The sequence below is a fragment of the Coregonus clupeaformis genome, unplaced genomic scaffold, assembly GCF_020615455.1.
Source record: "Coregonus clupeaformis isolate EN_2021a unplaced genomic scaffold, ASM2061545v1 scaf0565, whole genome shotgun sequence".
Classification (NCBI taxonomy): Eukaryota; Metazoa; Chordata; class Actinopteri; order Salmoniformes; family Salmonidae; genus Coregonus; species Coregonus clupeaformis.
In genome coordinates this window covers 285,392-306,120 of record NW_025534020.1, presented here as the reverse complement: position 1 = coordinate 306,120, position 20,729 = coordinate 285,392, and the positions used below count along the sequence as shown (strand labels likewise).

The 20,729-nt window shown below is 46.1% G+C and overlaps 1 long non-coding RNA gene and 1 other non-coding gene across 2 annotated transcripts in view; both read right to left on the bottom strand.

Annotated features, from left to right (window-relative positions):
- Positions 1 to 2,751: 2,751 nt before the first annotated feature.
- The window catches only part of LOC121584315, a 41,769-nt gene continuing 23,791 nt past the window's right edge, over positions 2,752 to 20,729 (bottom strand). The window contains exons 2-4 of the long non-coding RNA XR_006003694.2: positions 5,048 to 5,130; positions 4,484 to 4,547; positions 2,752 to 2,796 (exon numbers count right to left, since the gene is read on the bottom strand). This is a non-coding gene — a long non-coding RNA (uncharacterized LOC121584315). The remainder of the gene's footprint in view (positions 2,797 to 4,483; positions 4,548 to 5,047; positions 5,131 to 20,729) is intronic.
- trnaa-cgc lies at positions 5,346 to 5,420 on the bottom strand. Its single transcript has one exon. It is a non-coding gene; the product is annotated as a tRNA-Ala (tRNA).

The window sequence follows — 20,729 nt, the reverse complement described above, 5'->3', positions numbered from 1 at the left end:
GAAACAGTCTTAATCCTGGAGGAACATAAGGCCTGTCCTATAGAAACAGTCTTAATCCTGGAGGAACATAAGGCCTGTCCTATAGAAACAGTCTTAATCCTGGAGGAACATAAGGCCTGTCCTATAGAAACAGTCTTAATCCTGGAGGAACATAAGGCCAGTCCTATAGAAACAGTCTTAATCCTGGAGGAACATAAGGCCTGTCCTATAGAAACAGTCTTAATCCTGGAGGAACATAAGGCCTGTCCTATAGAAACAGTCTTAATCCTGGAGGAACATAAGGCCTGTCCTATAGAAACAGTCTTAATCCTGGAGGAACATAAGGCCTGTCCTGTAGAAACAGTCTTAATCCTGGAGGAACATAAGGCCTGTCCTATAGAAACAGTCTTAATCCTGGAGGAACATAAGGCCTGTCCTATAGAAACAGTCTTAATCCTGGAGGAACATAAGGCCAGTCCTATAGAAACAGTCTTAATCCTGGAGGAACATAAGGCCTGTCCTATAGAAACAGTCTTAATCCTGGAGGAACATAAGGCCAGTCTTATAGAAACAGTCTTAATCCTGGAGGAACATAAGGCCTGTCCTATAGAAACAGTCTTAATCCTGGAGGAACATAAGGCCAGTCCTATAGAAACAGTCTTAATCCTGGAGGAACATAAGGCCAGTCCTATAGAAACAGTCTTAATCCTGGAGGAACATAAGGCCAGTCCTATAGAAACAGTCTTAATCCTGGAGGAACATAAGGCCAGTCCTATAGAAACAGTCTTAATCCTGGAGGAACATAAGGCCAGTCCTATAGAAACAGTCTTAATCCTGGAGGAACATAAGGCCAGTCCTATAGAAACAGTCTTAATCCTGGAGGAACATAAGGCCTGTCCTATAGAAACAGTCTTAATCCTGGAGGAACATAAGGCCTGTCCTATAGAAACAGTCTTAATCCTGGAGGAACATAAGGCCAGTCCTATAGAAACAGTCTTAATCCTGGAGGAACATAAGGCCTGTCCTGTAGAAACAGTCTTAATCCTGGAGGAACATAAGGCCATAGGAAACGCTGGGCTAGAGGGTATCAGGAGGAAGCAGCTGTGTTGGGCACTGGTCTAAGGCGATGCAGTGGTCTAAGGCACTGCATCGCAGTGCTAACTGTGCCACTAGAGATCCTGGTTCGAATCCAGGCTCTGTCGCAGCCGGCCGCAACCGGGAGACTCATGGGCGGCGCATAATTGGCCCAGCGTCGTCCAGGGTAGGGGAGGGAATGGCCGGCAGGGATGTAGCTCAGTTGATAGAGCATGGCGTTTGCAATGCCAGGGTTGTGGGTTCGATTCCCACGGGGGGCCAGTATAAAAAAAGATGTATTCACTAACTGTAAGTCGCTCTGGATAAGAGCGTCTGCTAAATGACTAAAATGTAAATGTGAATGTTGTGTAGTCACCTGATTATAATAACCTGGTTCTGTTTGGCATCCATCATTTTGGTGTAGGAGACGTTTGCTACGGCAAACAGGTGGCTGGGGAGGACCACGAAATAAACACACAGATATTACATTAACAACAAGTCATTTAGCACACACACTACACTTCTAGCACACACACTACACTTCTAGCACACACAATACACTTCTAGCACACACACTACACTTCTAGCACACACACTACACTTCTAACTCACACACTACACTTCTAGCACACACACTACACTTCTAGCACACACACTACACTTCTAGCACACACACTACACTTCTAACTCACACAATACACTTCTAACACACTACACTTCTAGCACACACAATACACTTCTAACACACACACTACACTTCTAGCACACACACTACACTTCTAACACACACAATACACTTCTAACACACACAATACACTTCTAACACACACACTACACTTCTAGCACACACACTACACTTCTAGCACACACAATACACTTCTAACACACACGCTACACTTCTAGCACACACACTACACTTCTAACACACACAATACACTTCTAACACACACACTACACTTCTAGCACACACACTACACTTCTAGCACACACACTACACTTCTAGCACACACAATACACTTCTAACTCACACAATACACCAATAACACACACAATACACTTCTAACACACACACTACACTTCTAGCACACACACTACACCAATAACACACACAATACACTTCTAACACACACACTACACTTCTAACAAACACACACAATACACCAATAACACACACACTACACTTCTAACACACACAATACACCAATAACACACACAATAACACATACAATACACTTCTAACAAACACACAATACACCAATAACACACACACTACACTTCTAACACACACAATACACCAATAACACACACAATAACACATACAATACACTTCTAACAAACACACACAATACACCAATAACACACACATGCCACATTGCATTAATACATGCACACACACACACACACATACACACAAAAAACACACACACACACAAATACTACACTTCTAAAAAACACACACATCACAATAACACAGTAACAGGAAGTGTTCTTACGGAGGGTTCTCTCCCAGAGCAGTTCCCTTGTGCTTCAGCACCATGTCAGTTCCATACATGTTGAACATCTTGTAGGGGTTCACGGAGACCAGGATACTACCTATATATGTCTGAGACAGAGAGACAGATGTTGAACATCTTGTAGGGGTTCACGGAGACCAGGATACTACCTATATATGTCTGAGACAGAGAGACAGATGTTGAACATCTTGTAGGGGTTCACGGAGACCAGGATACTACCTATATATGTCTGAGACAGAGAGACAGATGTTGAACATCTTGTAGGGGTTCACGGAGACCAGGATACTACCTATATACAGCACAAGTCAAAAGTTTAGACAAACCTACTCATTGAAGGATCTTTGTTTATTTTTACTATTTTTTACATTGTAGAATAATAGTGAAGACATCAAAACTATGAAATAACACATATGGAATCATGTAGTAACCAAAAAAGTGTTAAACAAATCAAAATATATTTTATATTTGAGATTCTTCAAATAGCCACCCTTTGCCTTGATGACAGCTTTGCACACTCTTGGCATTCTCTCAACCAGCTTCACCTGGAATGCTTTTCCAACAGTCTTGAAGGAGTTCCCACATATGCTGAGCACTTGTTGGCTGCTTTTCCTTCACTCTGCGGTCCAACTCATCCCAAACCATCTCAATTGGGTTGAGGTCGGGTGATTGTCATTTCTCTTTGTTTATTTGAGCTGTTCTTGCCATAATATGGACTTGGTCTTTTACCAAATAGGGCTATCTTCTGTATACCCCCCCTATCTTGTCACAACACAACTGATTGGCTCAAATGCATTAAGAAGGAAATAAATTCCACAAATGAACTTTTAAGAAGGCACACCTGTTAATTGAAATGCATTCCAGGTGACTACCTCATGAAGTTGGTTGAGAGAATGCCAAGAGTGTGCAAAGCTGTCAACAAGGCAAAGGGTGGCTATTTGAAAAATCTCAAATTTCAAATATATTTAGACTTGTTTAACACTTTTTTGGTTACTACATGATTCCATATGTGTTATTTCATAGTTTTTATGTCTTCACTATTATTCTACAATGTAGAAAATAGTAAAAAATTAAGAAAAACCCTTGATAGTAGGTGTGTCCAAACTTTTGACTGGTAGTGTATGTCTGAGACAGGGGAGAGATGTTACCCACCCACCCACTCAGTGGTGTAAAGTACTTCAGTAAAAATACTTTAATGTACTACTTAAGTCGTTTTTACGTCTATCTGTACTTTACTTTACTATTAATATTTTTGACAACTTTTACTTTTACTTCACTACATTCCTAAAGAAACTAATGTACTTCTTACTGCAGACATCTTCCCTGACACCCAAAAGTACTAGTTTACTTTTAGACTTTTACTCCAGTAGTATTTTTTACTTGGTGACTTTCGCTTTTTCTTGAGTCATTTTCTATTAAAAGGTATCTTTACTTTTACTCAAGTATGACAATTGGGGTACTTTTTCCACACACATAAACACAGGCACATTCCACTAATAACACACAGCATGATCCTACCTGTACGTCTAGCAATAACTTGCTGTATAATGACAGACAGACCGTCTACCTCCCCTCCCTCCCTCCATTCCCTCCCTCCCTCCCTCCCTCCATCCCCTCCCTCCCTCCCTCCTTCCATTCCCTCCCTCCCTCCATTCCCTCCTTCCCTCCCTCCCTCCCTCCCTCCCTCCATTCCTCCCTCCCTCCCTCCATTCCCTCCCTCCCTCCCTCCCTCCCTCCCTCCCTCCCTCCCTCCCTCCCTCCCTCCCTCCCTCCCTCCCTCCCTCCCTCCATTCCCTCCCTCCCTCCCTCCCTCCATCCATTCCCTCCCTCCCTGTCCAGGGGATAGAGGGATGTGTGTGACTGTTATTAGTGGAATTGGTAACGGACGTCCAGTGTCAGTGTGTTGTTAGTAAACTCACATAGATGATCTCTCTCTCAAACCTCTTCTTCAGGTTGAGCAGCACAGCTCCCTCGTGTACCTCCCTGGAACAACACACACAGAACCACACAGACCAGCTAAAACAGCAGCATAACACACACAGAACCACACAGACCAGCTAAAACAGCAGCATAACACACACAGAACCACACAGACCAGCTAAAACAGCAGCATAACACACACAGAACCACACAGACCAGCTAAAACAGCAGCATAACACACACAGAACCACACAGACCAGCTAAAACAGCAGCATAACACACACAGAACCACACAGACCAGCTAAAACAGCAGCATAACACACACAGAACCACACAGACCAGCTAAAATAGCAGCATAACACACACAGAACCACACAGACCAGCTAAAACAGCAGCATCCACATCTCTTCAATAAGGGTGTGTGTTGTGTTGTGTTGTGTTGTGTTGTGTTGTGTTGTGTTGTGTTGTGTTGTGTTGTGTTGTGTTGTGTTGTGTTGTGTTGTGTTGTGTTGTGTTGTGTTGTGTTGTGTTGTGTTGTGTTGTGTTGTGTTGTGTGTTCTCACTCCAGCTGTGTCATGTCCTCTAGTCCATCTTCCTCTGGCTGCTCCCGGTACACCATGCTGGGCAGGCTGCGGATAGAGTACATCTACACACAGACACACACACACACACACACACACACACACACACACACACACCCACACACACACACACACACACACACACACACACACACACACACACACACACACACACACACACGGTTGAGTATATTTACATTTTTTTTTACATTTTAGTCATTTAGCAGACACTCTTATCCAGAGCGACTTACAGTTAGTGAGTGCATACATTTTTCATACTGGCCCCCCGTGGGAATCGAACCCACAACCCTGGCGTTGCGAGCGCCATGCTCTACCCACTGAGCTACAGGAGGGCCTAATCTACCAACACCCACAAGTCATCGCATCGAGAACCAGTTATCATACCAGTATTGCCTTATTGTACCAGTATTACCGGTATTACCTTATCGTACCAGTATTACTTTATCATAAAAGTATTACCAGTATTACCTTTTCGTGCCTTATCGTACCAGTAGTACCGGTGTTACCTTATCATACCAGTATTAACAGTATTACCTTTTCGTGCCTTATCGTACCAGTAGTACCGGTGTTACCTTATCGTACCAGTATTGCCAGTATTACCTTATCATACCAGTATTGACAGTATTGCCTTATCATACCAGTATTACCTTATCATACCAGTAATGCCAGTATTACCAGTATTACATTACAGGCTCTGATCAGTCCCTACACCCAAACGAGGGCATTGCGTTCATCCACCTCTGGCCTGCTGGCTCCCCTTCCTCTGCGGAAGCATAGTTCCCGCTCAGCCCTGTCAAAACTGTTCGCTGCTCTGGCACCCCAATGGTGGAACAAGCTCCCTCACGACGCCAGGACAGCGGAGTCACTCACCACATTCCGGAGACATTTGAAACCCCACCTCTTTAAGGAATACCTGGGATAGGATAAAGTAATCCTTCTACCCCCCTTACCCCACCCCAAAAAAAAAAAAAACATTGTAAAGTGGTTATCCCACTGGCTATAAGGTGAATGCACCTATTTGTAAGTCGCTCTGGATAAGAGCGTCTGCTAAATGACGTAAATGTAAATGTAAATACATTAACGTGCCAGTATTACCAGTAGTACCTTGACGTACCAGTAGTGCCAGTGGTACTTTATCATACCAGTAGTACCAGTATTATAGCTATTACCTTATCATGCCAGTAGTACCGGTAGTACCAGTATTACCTTATCATACCATTATGACCTTGTCGTGCCAGTAGTAACAGTATTGCCTTATCGTACCAGTAGTGGCCTACTGTATGACCTTATTGTACCAGTAGTACCAGTAGCGCGTAATCATACCAGTAGTGGCTTACTGTATTACCCTGTCATACCAGTAGTACCAGTATTAACAGTAGTAACAGTATTACCTTATCGTGCCAGTAGTGGCCTACTGTATTACCTTATCGTACCAGTATTACCCATATTAACTTATCTTACCAGTAGTAGCCATACTATATCACCTTATTTTATCAGTAGTACCTTATCATACCAGTAGTAGCCTGCTGTATTACCTTATCGTACCAGCGGTAACGGTGTTACCTTATCTCACCAGTAGTTGCTTACTGTGTTACCTTATCATACCAGTGGTGACAGTATTGCCTTATCATACCAGTTGTGGCTTACAGAATTACCTTATCATGCCAGTAGTACCAGTATTACCAGTATTATCTTATCGTACCAGTAGTGGCTTGCTGTATTACCTTATCATGCCAGTAGTACCAGTATTATCTTATCGTACCAGTAGTGGCTTTCTGTATTACCTTATCATACCAGTAGTGGCTTTCTGTGTTACCTTATCATACCAGTAGTACTAGTATTACCAGTATTACCTTATCATGCCAGTAGTACCGGTAGTACCAGTATTACCTTATCATGCCAGTAGTACCGGTACTACCAGTACTATCTTATCGTACCAGTAGTATCAGTATTACCTTATCATAACAGTAGTAGCCTACTGTATTACTTTATCGTACCAGTAGTACCAGTATTACCTTATCATACCATTATGGCCTTGTTGTACCAGTAGTACCAGTATTACCTTATCGTACCAGTAGTGGCCTATTGTATTACCTTATTGTGCCAGTAGTACCAGTATTACCTTATCGTACCAGTAGTAGCTTACCATATTACCATACCATACCAGTAATAGCTTACTGTATTACCATATCATACCGGTAATAGCTTACTGTATTACCATATCATACCGGTAATAGCTTACTGTATTACCATATCATACCGGTAATAGCTTACTGTATTATCATATCGTACCAGTAGAACCTGTACTACCAGTATTTTCACTATTACAGTAATACCTTATCATACCAGGGCCCAGTGGGTTCTATAGTTAAACCAGTATTACCTTATCACACCAGGGCCCAGTGGGTTCTATAGTTAAACCAGTATTACCTTATCATACCAGGGCCCAGTGGGTTCTATAGTTAAACCAGTATTACCTTATCATACCAGGGCCCAGTGGGTTCTATAGTGAAACCAGTATTACCTTATCATACCAGGGTCCAGTGGGTTCTATAGTGAAACCAGTATTAACTTGTCATACCAGGGCCCAGTGGGTTCTATAGTTAAACCAGTATTACCTTATCATACCAGGGCCCAGTGGGTTCTATAGTTAAACCAGTATTACCTTATCATACCAGGGTCCAGTGGGTTCTATAGTGAAACCAGTATTACCTTATCACACCAGGGCCCAGTGGGTTCTATAGTTAAACCAGTATTACCTTATCACACCAGGGCCCAGTGGGTTCTATAGTTAAACCAGTATTACCTTATCACACCAGGACCCAGTGGGTTCTATAGTGAAACCAGTATTACCTTATCACACCAGGGCCCAGTGGATTCTATAGTGAAACCAGTATTACCTTATCACACCAGGGCCCAGTGGGTTCTATAGTTAAACCAGTATTACCTTATCATACCAGAGTCCAGTGGGTTCTATAGTGAAACCAGTATTACCTTGTCATACCAGGGCCCAGTGGGTTCTATAGTGAAACCAGTATTACCTTATCATACCAGAGTCCAGTGGGTTCTATAGTGAAACCAGTATTACCTTGTCATACCAGGGCCCAGTGGGTTCCCCTTCCCTGTTAGGAGCCCACTCTGGCTCAGGGTCTTCCATCTCTCTCTGTCCATGGTGGGGGGGCCCCGGGGGGTCCAGCAGCTCCTCATCCCGGTACATGGACCACTTGGTGAGGTTCTGGACGGTGGGGTGGGGCAGCACTGTCTCTGACCCCCACACATCCACCTGCTCCCCTGGACCCCCAGCCTGTGTCCTCATCCCAGCCCCAGGCCCCGGGCCCTGAGCCCAGTGATGCCCTGCCCCTTGCCCCGGCCCAGAGCCCTGCACCTGGGGCATGACCACGGCGTATCGCCCCCCTCCAGGCTCCTCCAGCGAGGAGGGCAGACGGTAGGAGGCCCCACGGAGGTTCTGGTTCTGCAGGGCATTGCCAAGCTGGGGGGTGGCGGGAACAGGTCTCGTCATCAGGCTCCCGTCAGGAAGTCTGTATGTAGCTGAACGCAGGTTCTGGTTCTGGAGAGCGTTGGAGAGCTGGGGTGTGCTAGGCTGGGTCCGGGTCACTAAGGTCCCATCAGGTAGTCTGTAAGTGGCTGAACTCATGTTAGGGTTCTGGAGAGCTTTGGACAGGTTGGGGGAGGGGCTAGGAGGGGCCAGAGACCCCCCCCTATAGGAGGCGCCACGGACATTAGGGTTGAGGAGAGCAGAGGAGAGGTTAGGAGAGGAGGGGGTCTGGGCCCGGGACAGCAGGGAGCCGTCCGGGAGGCGGTAGGAGGCGCAGCGCAGGTCAGAGTTCAGGAGAGCGCCCGACAGGTTGGGGGAGGAGGGAGCTGCACTGGGAGGGGCCAGAGAGCCGTCTGGGAGTCTGTAGGACACTGTCCGCATGCTGGAGTTGAGGAGAGCAGAGGAGAGCATCGGAGAAGAAGGTTGTTGAGGCTCGTTCCTGGTTACTAGAGTTCCGTCGGGTAAACGGTACGTAGCCTTGGTAAGATTTTGGTTGAGGAGAGCAGAGGAGAGCATCGGAGAAGGTTGTTGAGGCTCGTTCCTGGTTACTAGAGTTCCGTCGGGTAAACGGTACGTAGCCTTGGTAAGATTTTGGTTAAGGAGGGCGGAGGAGAGCATCGGAGAGGACGGCTGAGGAGTTTGTTCAGTCCTGGTTACTAGACTTCCATCCGGTAATCTGTACGTAGCCTGACGGAGGTTTGGGTTGAGGAGAGCTGAGGAGAGATTCGGAGAGAAGGAGGGAGAGGGAACCGGTTGAGGCTCGTTCTGGGTTACTAGCGTTCCATCCGGTAATCTGTACGTAGCCTGACGGAGGTTTGGGTTGAGGAGAGCTGAGGAGAGATTCGGAGAGAAGGAGGGAGAGGGAACCGGTTGAGGCTCGTTCTGGGTTACTAGCGTTCCATCCGGTAATCTGTACGTAGCCTGACGGAGGTTTGGGTTGAGAAGAGCTGAGGAGAGGTTTGGAGAGGAGGAAGAGGAGGGTTGAGGAGTGGGTTCAGTCCTGGTGACCAGAGTACCGTCTGGTAGGCGGTAGGTAGCTTGTCTCATGCTGGTGTTCTGCAGAGCATTAGACATCAGAGAGACAGAACCAGTAGAACCACCACCTCCGCTGCTCTTGTTCCCCTCGGAACCCCCTGACATCGCCACGGAACCCTGTGACATCATCACGGAACCGTCGGGTAGGCGGAATGCTGACCCCTGCAGATGGTGGGAGGAGCTAAGAGTGGTGGACAGCGCGGGGGAGGAGGGGTGAGGAGGTCTGTGAAGTGTGGGGGAGGCGTAGGAAGCGTTGCGGAGCTGAGGGCTGAGCATGGTGCTGGAGAGACGAGGTGAGGAGGACTGGGTCTGATAGGGGGAGAGGACGGGGGTGTAGAGGGAGGCATTCCTCTGGAGAGGAGAGGAGGCCAGTGGGGAGGAGTAGGAGGCGTTAGACAGCTGGGGGGAGGGATGTGGCTGACTGGGGGAGGGCTGGGGCAGGTTAGGGTCGTACTGAGACAGGGGAGAGGAGGAAGACGCGTTCCGCAGGAGAGGGTTCCGCTGTGGGGCGTTAGACAGCTGGTGGGAGGAACCCTGGCTAACCTGTCCATCATATGACATCATCAGCTGGCCGCCAGGCGAGGGGGAGGGGCCTCTCTGTACAGGTGAACCGTAGGACGCGTTACGCAGGTAAGGGTTCTGGATAGCACTGCCGAGGAGGGAGGAGGAACGAGGGTCGTAACGGAGGGGAGTATGGGGGGAGGCGGGCCGCTGCTGAGGGGAGGGCAGGTGAGCGTTGGTCAGTAAGGCTCCGGGCTCCATAGTGTGGTTGTACTGGGTCACGACCTGGGAGTGATGGGGTCTGAAGGAGGCTGGGGAGAAGGGATAGAAGGGAGGGGGGGAACGGGACGGCAGGGGGGAGGAGGGTTGCTTGTGTTGTGGGGAGGAGGGGCGTCTAACAGAGTGCTGTGGAGAGAGAGGACCACCCTGCTGCTTCATGGAGGGCTGGGGGGAGTGAGGACGGCTAGGGCCGGGGGAAGGGGGAGGGCCTCTGAACGACTGCCTGCCAGGAGGAGGGTTCCTGGGCATGTGGACGAGAGGGTGGCCCCTCCCTACGGGGCGATGGAAGCCTCCCTGGGGGGTCCGCTGCGACTCCCTGACCCCAACCGGCCGGGACCCTGAGCGCGCCAACGTGGGTGGGCCGGGGCCATGCGTCTGTCCTGCTGGGGGGGGTTGGCCCCCTGGGACGCTGTGAACCGACGACCTGAAGGGAGCCACGTTCTGGGTGAGGGGGGTACCGTGCCGACTGCGTCTCTGCAGGTAGGGGTTACCTGGCGAGGGCTTCACCGCCCCCATGGGCACCTGGCCACGACCCCCTCTGAGGTGCCGTGTGGAGGTGCGGGAAGGGAGGGGGCGGCTGGACATACGGGAGGGGGTGGGAGAAGAGGGGTGAGGAGAGGGGGAGGCAGGACGGAATGTTGGAGACAGGGGTCTGTATTCCCCAAGGGGTGGGTTCCTTCTGAGGGGGGAGGCGGAGGGGGAGGAGGCGCGAGACAGTGTGCTCTGTTGCTTCCTTCCTCCAATCAGACGAGCTCTGGAGAGAGGAGGGGAGGAGGGTCTGGGTGAGGGGGGAGGGCTCCTTTTCCTCAGGGATCCTCGGGGGGAGGAGGGGGGACTGGCCAGGGGGGAGCAGGGGGGAGGGGGGTGAGACGGGTGAGAGGGGAGTCTCCTCCTGGACAGCTGACTCTGAGCCCTGAGGGAGGGGCCTCGTCTGGAGGGGATGGGCGAGGAAGGGGGGGAGGTGCGCCTCCTGGCTTGCGGAGAGGGGGGAAGATGGGGGGGAGGAAACCCCCTCCTGGAGAGCTGAGGGGAGAGGTGGGGGTCCACGGGGTGAGGGGGGTGAGGGACGCGCCCCATACCTGGAGAACCAGGGCTTAGAGAGAGCTGAGGGGACGGGTGGGGGACGAGACGACGCACTGGCATTGGGGAAAACATGGGGGAATACGGGGAGGCCATCTGTGGAGCCATCGGTGGAAAAGGTGAAGCCATGGGTGGATAGGATCCCATCCCTGAGATCTGTCCCATCTGTGGAGCCATCGGTGGAAAAGGTGAAGCCATGGGTGGATAGGGTCCCATCCCTGAGATCTGTCCCATCTGTGGAGTGAACTGCTGGAACACTGGCTCTAGAGGTAGGGGGGAGTGGTGATAGAGGGGGGAGGCGTGAGGGGGGAGCTGTGTCACCCCCACAGGGGTGAGGGAGATCCGGCTGGGGGAGGCAGAGAGAGGGGAGCGGCCGTGGGCCTGCTGGATGAGCTTGGCTGTGGGGGTGGGGGAGGGAGGCCGGGGGTGAGATGTGGGGGGGTACTGGGGGAGGGGGAGGGGCTCGTATTGGATCTCTGACATCATGTCCAGGTCATTCAGGGCCAGGTGAGGGGAGGAGGGGGCGTGGCCGACCTCTAATCTCTCCTTGCCAAACAGCCTGACCTGTGGCCGCGGCAGCCGGAACTGGTCTGATCCTGGGTCAGCTGCTGGGTAGGACAGCTGGTCAGCCCCGTACACAACCCCCGGCTGTACTGACTCCAGAACAGCTTCCATGGGGAAAGGGTAGAACTGGTGGGGCGGGTAAGGCGGATAGGGGTTGAACTGATCAATAGCAGCATAGCCCATTATCCCAGCAGCAGGGTCTGTGTGGTCTGGCAGATAGAAACCATCGTAACCCGGCAACGTCCCATACCGCTCAGACATCCCATAATCCAGGTACTGCGGGCTGTGATACCCCAGCTGGTCGTCATAGCAATCCAACATCTCGTTAGGGTCGTGGTATTCGTTATCGTAGTAGTAACCGTACTCCGTCTCCATCGGATACAGCAGTCCGTCATCGCCATAGTAGTACTCCAGACTATCATCGCCGTAGTAACAATACTCTTCCAGCGTCAGCCCCTGCCTGTGGTCGAGGTAGTCAAACCCGTCATCGTAGTAACCGTACGGGTCGTAGTGTTCCACCTCGTCGTCAAGGTACTCATCGTAGTCGTCGTCACTGCAGTAGTCGTAGTAGTTGCCCTTGTCGTCATAGTAACCGTACTTGTCCTCGTAGTATTCCGTGAGCTCTCCGTAGGGGTCGTAGGAGGCGTAGGTTAAAGGTCGTCTGTAACGACCTCGGGGCCTCTGGTCGTACTCATCTTCATCATAGCTGAATTCCTCCTCTTCCTCATCATCCTCATAGTCCTGGTTGTAGTAGCCCCCCCTCAGCCTGGCCCGGGGGTCCCGCGTGGCGAACGACAGCTTCTTACCTGCCCCCAGCCGCCCCCGGCCCTTAGAGGACAGGAACCTCCCAGTCAGCCAGTTAGCAGCTCCTGCTATCCTCCCCAGCACCCAGCCTTTACTCTTAAACCCAGACTCAGAGCCCTCGTCCTTCTTCTTGCCAAACGTGCCTTTAAACTTCCCCCCCAGTCCTTTAGCCAGCTCTGAGGCAGCGGGGCCGCGGGCCCCCAGGTTAGACAGCAGCAGACCCTTCTTACCAGGAGGCTCCTTGGGCTTCTCCTCCTTCCTGGTGAACATGGAGAACTTGGAGGTGCTGGGCAGCGCTGGCTTGTCTTTCTCTGGAGGAGGAGATTTGGGTTTCCCGAAGCCAGCGAACAGCTTAGTGGTGCCTAGGATCTGCTTGGTTTTGGTGGGAGGCTTGGTCTTCTTAGATCCTGACAGCCTGAGAAACAGACGAGACGTGCTCTTCATGTTCCTCTTGGGCGGGGTCTTCGCCGGCGGCGGGGGCTTTTTAGGTGCGGAGGCAGAGAAGGGCGAGGCCTTACCTGTCAGACCGCTCAGAGCCTTCAAGTGAGACTTGGCTTCCTGTTTCTTCTGGACCTTCTGGGCGGCGACTGTCTTTTTCTGTCCATTGGCAGCGAACCCCATCATGGCCTTGGTTCCCTTGATGTTCCCCTGAGTCATCGTCTTTAGGTTCACCGCTCCCATCTTATTCATCTGTGGCTTCCTCACCTCTTCTTCCTCCTCTTCCTCCACCTCGTCCTCCTCGGGGGGCGGGGGCTGGCCTCGTTTGGGAGGCGGCTTGACCATAGCCTTCATGGCTACGGCTTTAGAGGCTCCCTTCAGAGCAACCTTCCCTTTCCCTTTCTGTGGCGGTGGAGCTTTCTGCTCTTCCTCACTCTGTTCATCCTCCTCTTCCTCCTCGCTCGGCACCTCCTCCTCCTCCTCCTCTGACTTCTTTCCTTTAACTTTAGCCGGCTCCTCTTTCTTCCCTCCTTTCTTGTCCTCCTTTCCTCCTCCTTTCTTGTCCTCCTTTCCTCCTCCTTTCTTGTCCTCCTTTCCTCCTCCTTTCTTGGCTGCTGCTCCTTTCTTAGGTGGCATGTTGTCTCAGGCCAGGGACCGTGCTAGAGGGAGATGAGGTGAAACCAGGCCGGAGCCGGTCAGAGGGTTGCTGTCGACCCGGCAGGGGAGGGAGAGTTCAGTCAAACGCAGCAGCATCTCCTCCCGTCCGTCTGTCTCTGTCTGAATGAGGCAACGCCTCAGACCCACTCTTCTCCTGTAACGTGAACTGAAACAGCCGAACCCAAACCAATGCCGTCCAAAACACGATCTAGTAACGGAGTCTGAATCACAGCGGTCTGCGGTTGGTCACATTACTTCTCAGTCTGAAGGGATGAGTCAGAGTCGGACAGCTCTGTGGTCTAGCAGACTGGGGTTCCTTACAGCATGCAGCAACAGCTCCCACTGTTCACTGCTGTACCCTACCAGGCTGCCAGAGGCTTGTTCACTTCTGACCTACCGCACACCAGGCTGATACCATCAGTCACACTTATCACACAGACTCAATGGTCAAGTCCTCTTTAAAAACCGTGCAAAAAAAAAGGGGTCCAGACAGTCTTAACGTAGCAGGAAAGATCATACAGGATATTTTCGAAACCCAGGCAGGTAGAAAGACTTCAACGTTTTTCCTCTGTGGTTTTAAAAATGACGCAACAAGGAAAATCCTACAGATATGTCAGCTGTATCGTCCTCAGACTGCCTCCCATTGTCCGAGTGTTATGTCGGTGTTCTGCCGGTGTTCTGCCGGTGTTCTGCCGGTGTCCTGCTGCTGTTCTGTCCGTTTTCTGTCGGTGCTCTCCAGCCGTTGGTTATCTTCTTGGCTGCAGCCTGAGTTTTGTCAGGAGTTTCCCCCCCACACGGAGCGACGTGTTTCTGAGAGACTCCCCGGTTCAGGGGTGTCCTCTCCTACACGGTTCAGGGGTGTCCTCTCCTACACGGTGTGTGAGAAAGTTTATCCCACGTCAGCGTGCCTTTGTGTCCCGCAGCAGTCCTTTGTGTCTCTCCCCACTGAGTCGAGACGACACTCTCTCTGGTTATGGAGCCTCCGTCCCCCTGGTCACCTCAGCCCTGGCCACACAGCGTGTGTATGTCGGGTGTGTGTAGGCGTATGTGTGTGTGTCAGGTGTGTGTGTAGCGTGTGTCAGGTGTGCGTATGTGTGTGTGTCAGGTGTGTGTGGCCCGTTATAGTTGCAAAGGGCACCTTAATGTATCAGCTGTGCTGCTTGGGGTAACCCTATCCTGGGGCTCAGTCCTGGCTGAATAATGCAGGCGGGCTGAGCTGTTGCTAAACTTTGTCTAAGAGCCCCGGCGTCATAGAGCCAAAACACACACACTGCTTTCACACACACACACACACACACACAGCTTTCACACACACACACACACACACCTGACACACACACTGCTTTCACACACACACACACACACACACACACACACACTGAACACACACACACACACACACACACTGCTTTCACACACACACACCTGACACACACACCTGACACAAACACAGCTTTCACACACACACACACCTGACACAAACACAGCTTTCACACACACACACACACACACACACCTGACACAAACACAGCTTTCACACACACACAGACACAACTGACACACACACCTGACAAAAACACAGCTTTCACACACACACACACACACACACACACACACACACACAGACTGGTGAGTCACCGAACCATGATACAGTACATAGCACTAAACCAATATGCAGAGATGGAGTTAACTCAGGATTCTGAAAGATAAAAGGCAGAAAAAACGTGTTGTTGCTGTTGTGTTGGTGAGTGTGTTGTGTTGTTGCTGTTGTGTTGGTGAGTGTGTTGTGTTGTTGCTGTTGTGTTGGTGAGTGTGTTGTGTTGTTGCTGTTGTGTTGGTGAGTGTGTTGTGTTGTTGCTGTTGTGTTGGTGAGTGTGTTGTGTTGTTGCTGTTGTGTTGGTGAGTGTGTTGTTGCTGTTGTGTTGGTGAGTGTGTTGTGTTGTTGCTGTTGTGTTGGTGAGTGTGTTGTGTTGTTGCTGTTGTGTTGGTGAGCGTGTTGTGTTGTTGCTGTTGTGTTGGTGAGTGTGTTGTGTTGTCAGAGAGCATTATGTAAATGAATCATGTTAATTCATTGATGACTGGTTGATATGCCAGGAGGTCATGACTGTGGCAGATATACATATTTAATAGCTGCCCTGCATTCAGCCCACGCTGCAGGATAAAACATTCATCACGACCAGCTAAATATACCACTGGGTTAACCTGATAAATATATAATAAATATACCACTGGGTTAACCTGCTAAATATATAATAAATATACCACTGGGTTAACCTGCTAAATATATAATAAATATACCACAGGGTTAACCTGCTAAATATATAATAAATATCCCACAGGGTTAACCTGCTAAATATATAATAAATATACCACAGGGTTAACCTGCTAAATATATAATAAATATACCACTGGGTTAACCTGCTAAATATATAATAAATATACCACTGGGTTAACCTGCTAAATATATAATAAATATACCACTGGGTTAACCTGCTAAATATATAATAAATATACCACAGGGTTAACCTGCTAAATATATAATAAATATACCACTGGGTTAACCTGCTAAATATATAATAAATATACCACAGGGTTAACCTGCTAAATATATAATAAATATACCACTGGGTTAACCTGCTAAATATATAATAAATATACCACTGTGTTAACCTGCTAAATATATAATAAATATACCACAGGGTTAACCTGCTAAATATATAATAAATATACCACTGGGTTAACCTGCTAAATATATAATAAATATACCACTGGGTTAACCTGCTAAATATATAATAAATATACCACAGGGTTAACCTGCTAAATATATAATAAATATACCACAGGGTTAACCTGCTAAATATATAATAAATATACCACTGGGTTAACCTGCTAAATATATAATAAATATACCACTGGGTTAACCTGCTAAATATATAATAAATATACCACTGGGTTAACCTGCTAAATATATAATAAATATACCACAGGGTTAACCTGCTAAATATATAATAAATATACCACTGGGTTAACCTGCTAAATATATAATAAATATACCACTGGGTTAACCTGCTAAATATATAATAAATATACCACAGGGTTAACCTGCTAAATATATAATAAATATACCACTGGGTTAACCTGCTAAATATATAATAAATATACCACTGGGTTAACCTGCTAAATATATAATAAATATACCACTGGGTTAACCTGCTAAATATATAATAAATATACCACTGGGTTAACCTGCTAAATATATAATAAATATACCACTGGGTTAACCTGCTAAATATATAATAAATATACCACAGGGTTAACCTGCTAAATATATAATAAATATACCACAGGGTTAACCTGCTAAATATATAATAAATATACCACTGGGTTAACCTGCTAAATATATAATAAATATACCACTGGGTTAACCTGCTAAATATATAATAAATATACCACAGGGTTAACCTGCTAAATATATAATAAATATACCACAGGGTTAACCTGCTAAATATATAATAAATATACCACTGGGTTAACCTGCTAAATATATAATAAATATACCACAGGGTTAACCTGCTAAATATATAATAAATATACCACTGGGTTAACCTGCTAAATATATAATAAATATACCACTGGGTTAACCTGCTAAATATATAATAAATATACCACAGGGTTAACCTGCTAAATATATAATAAATATACCACAGGGTTAACCTGCTAAATATATAATAAATATACCACTGGGTTAACCTGCTAAATATATAATAAATATACCACAGGGTTAACCTGCTAAATATATAATAAATATACCACTGGGTTAACCTGCTAAATATATAATAAATATACCACTGGGTTAACCTGCTAAATATATAATAAATATACCACAGGGTTAACCTGCTAAATATATAATAAATATACCACTGGGTTAACCTGCTAAATATATAATAAATATACCACTGGGTTAACCTGCTAAATATATAATAAATATACCACTGGGTTAACCTGCTAAATATATAATAAATATACCACTGGGTTAACCTGCTAAATATATAATAAATATACCACTGGGTTAACCTCCTAAATATATAATAAATATACCACTGGGTTAACCTGCTAAATATATAATAAATATACCACTGGGTTAACCTGCTAAATATATAATAAATATACCACTGGGTTAACCTGCTAAATATATAATAAATATACCACAGGGTTAACCTGCTAAATATATAATACATATACCACTGGGTTAACCTGCTAAATATATAATAAATATACCACTGGGTTAACCTGCTAAATATATAATAAATATACCACAGGGTTAACCTGCTAAATATATAATAAATATACCACTGGGTTAACCTGCTAAATATATAATAAATATACCACTGGGTTAACCTGCTAAATATATAATAAATATACCACAGGCTTAACCTGCTAAATATATAATAAATATACCACTGGGTTAACCTGCTAAATATATAATAAATATACCACTGGCTTAACCTGCTAAATATATAATAAATATACCACAGGGTTAACCTGCTAAATATATAATAAATATACCACAGGGTTAACCTGCTAAATATATAATAAATATACCACTGGGTTAACCTGCTAAATATATAATAAATATACCACTGGGTTAACCTGCTAAATATATAATAAATATACCACTGGGTTAACCTGCTAAATATATAATAAATATACCACTGGGTTAACCTGCTAAATATATAATAAATATACCACAGGGTTAACCTGCTAAATATATAATAAATATACCACTGGGTTAACCTGCTAAATATATAATAAATATACCACTGGGTTAACCTGCTAAATATATAATAAATATACCACAGGGTTAACCTGCTAAATATATAATAAATATACCACAGGGTTAACCTGCTAAATATATAATAAATATACCACTGGGTTAACCTGCTAAATATATAATAAATATACCACTGGGTTAACCTGCTAAATATATAATAAATATACCACTGGGTTAACCTGCTAAATATATAATAAATATACCACTGGGTTAACCTGCTAAATATATAATAAATATACCACTGGGTTAACCTGCTAAATATATAATAAATATACCACAGGGTTAACCTGCTAAATATATAATAAATATATCACTGGGTTAACCTGCTAAATATATAATAAATATACCACTGGGTTAACCTGCTAAATATATAATAAATATACCACAGGGTTAACCTGCTAAATATATAATAAATATACCACTGGGTTAACCTGCTAAATATATAATAAATATACCACAGGGTTAACCTGCTAAATATATAATAAATATACCACTGGGTTAACCTGCTAAATATATAATAAATATACCACAGGGTTAACCTGCTAAATATATAATAAATATACCACTGGGTTAACCTGCTAAATATATAATAAATATACCACAGGGTTAACCTGCTAAATATATAATAAATATACCACAGGGTTAACCTGCTAAATATATAATAAATATACCACTGGGTTAACCTGCTAAATATATAATAAATATACCACTGGGTTAACCTGCTAAATATATAATAAATATACCACAGGGTTAACCTGCTAAATATATAATAAATATACCACTGGGTTAACCTGCTAAATATATAATAAATATACCACAGGGTTAACCTGCTAAATATACAGTGCCTTGTTATGTTACAGCCTTATTCTAAAATGGATTTAAATTAATATAAAATCCTCAGCAATCTACACACAATACCCCATAATGACAAAGCAAAAACAGGTTTTTAGACATTTTTGCAAATGTATTAAAAATGTAAAACAGAAATACCTTATAGACATAAATACTAAGACCCTTTTGCTATGAGACTCAAAATTGAGCAGAAGTGCATTGGTCATCCTTGAGAAGTTTCTACAACTTGATTGGAGTCCACCTGTGGTAAATTCAATTGATTGGCCATGATTTGGAAAGGCACACACCTGTCTGTATAAGGTCCCACAGTTGACAGTGCATGTCTGATTGAGGAATTATGATTATGACTAAAATTGTTCACCCCAATACTGATGATGACTGTGTGAACTGTGTTAGGGTTATCATTATGAACCCACTAACACAGGGGGGGGAGTTAGAAACTGCTGAGACAAACATTCCAGAGTGAAGGGGACTGAGAAACTGTTTAAAGGCCTCCTAAAGGTGGGCGGAGCAAAGTGCCTTTGTGTGACGTATAAAAGCTGTATATGTGTGTTTTGGCGGCAGAGCTCTCCATGATTAAACATACAGATCATTCTTGCTGGTTGTGGACCTTTGTTTAATTCATGATTAAACCAGAGCCTTACACCCTCTGGGAATTATTCAGAGCATTAAGTTTGATTAATTAGAGATAGAAATTCTCAGAGCAAAAACTAAGCCATGAGGTTGAAGGAATTGTCCGTAGAGCTCAGAGACAGGATTGTGTCAAAGCACAGATCTGGGGAAGGGTACCAAAAAATGTCTGCAGCATTGAAGGTCCCCAAGAGCACAGTGGCCTCCATCATTCTTAAATGGAAGAAGTTTGGAACCACCAATAATCTTCCTAGAGCTGGCCGCCCGGCTAAACTGAGCAATCGGGAGAGAAGGGCCTTTGGTCAGGGAGGTGACCAAGAACCCAATGGTCACTCTGAGAGAGATCCAGAGTTCCTCTGTGGAGATGGGAGAACCTTCCAGAAGGACAACCATATCTGCAACACTCCACCAATCAG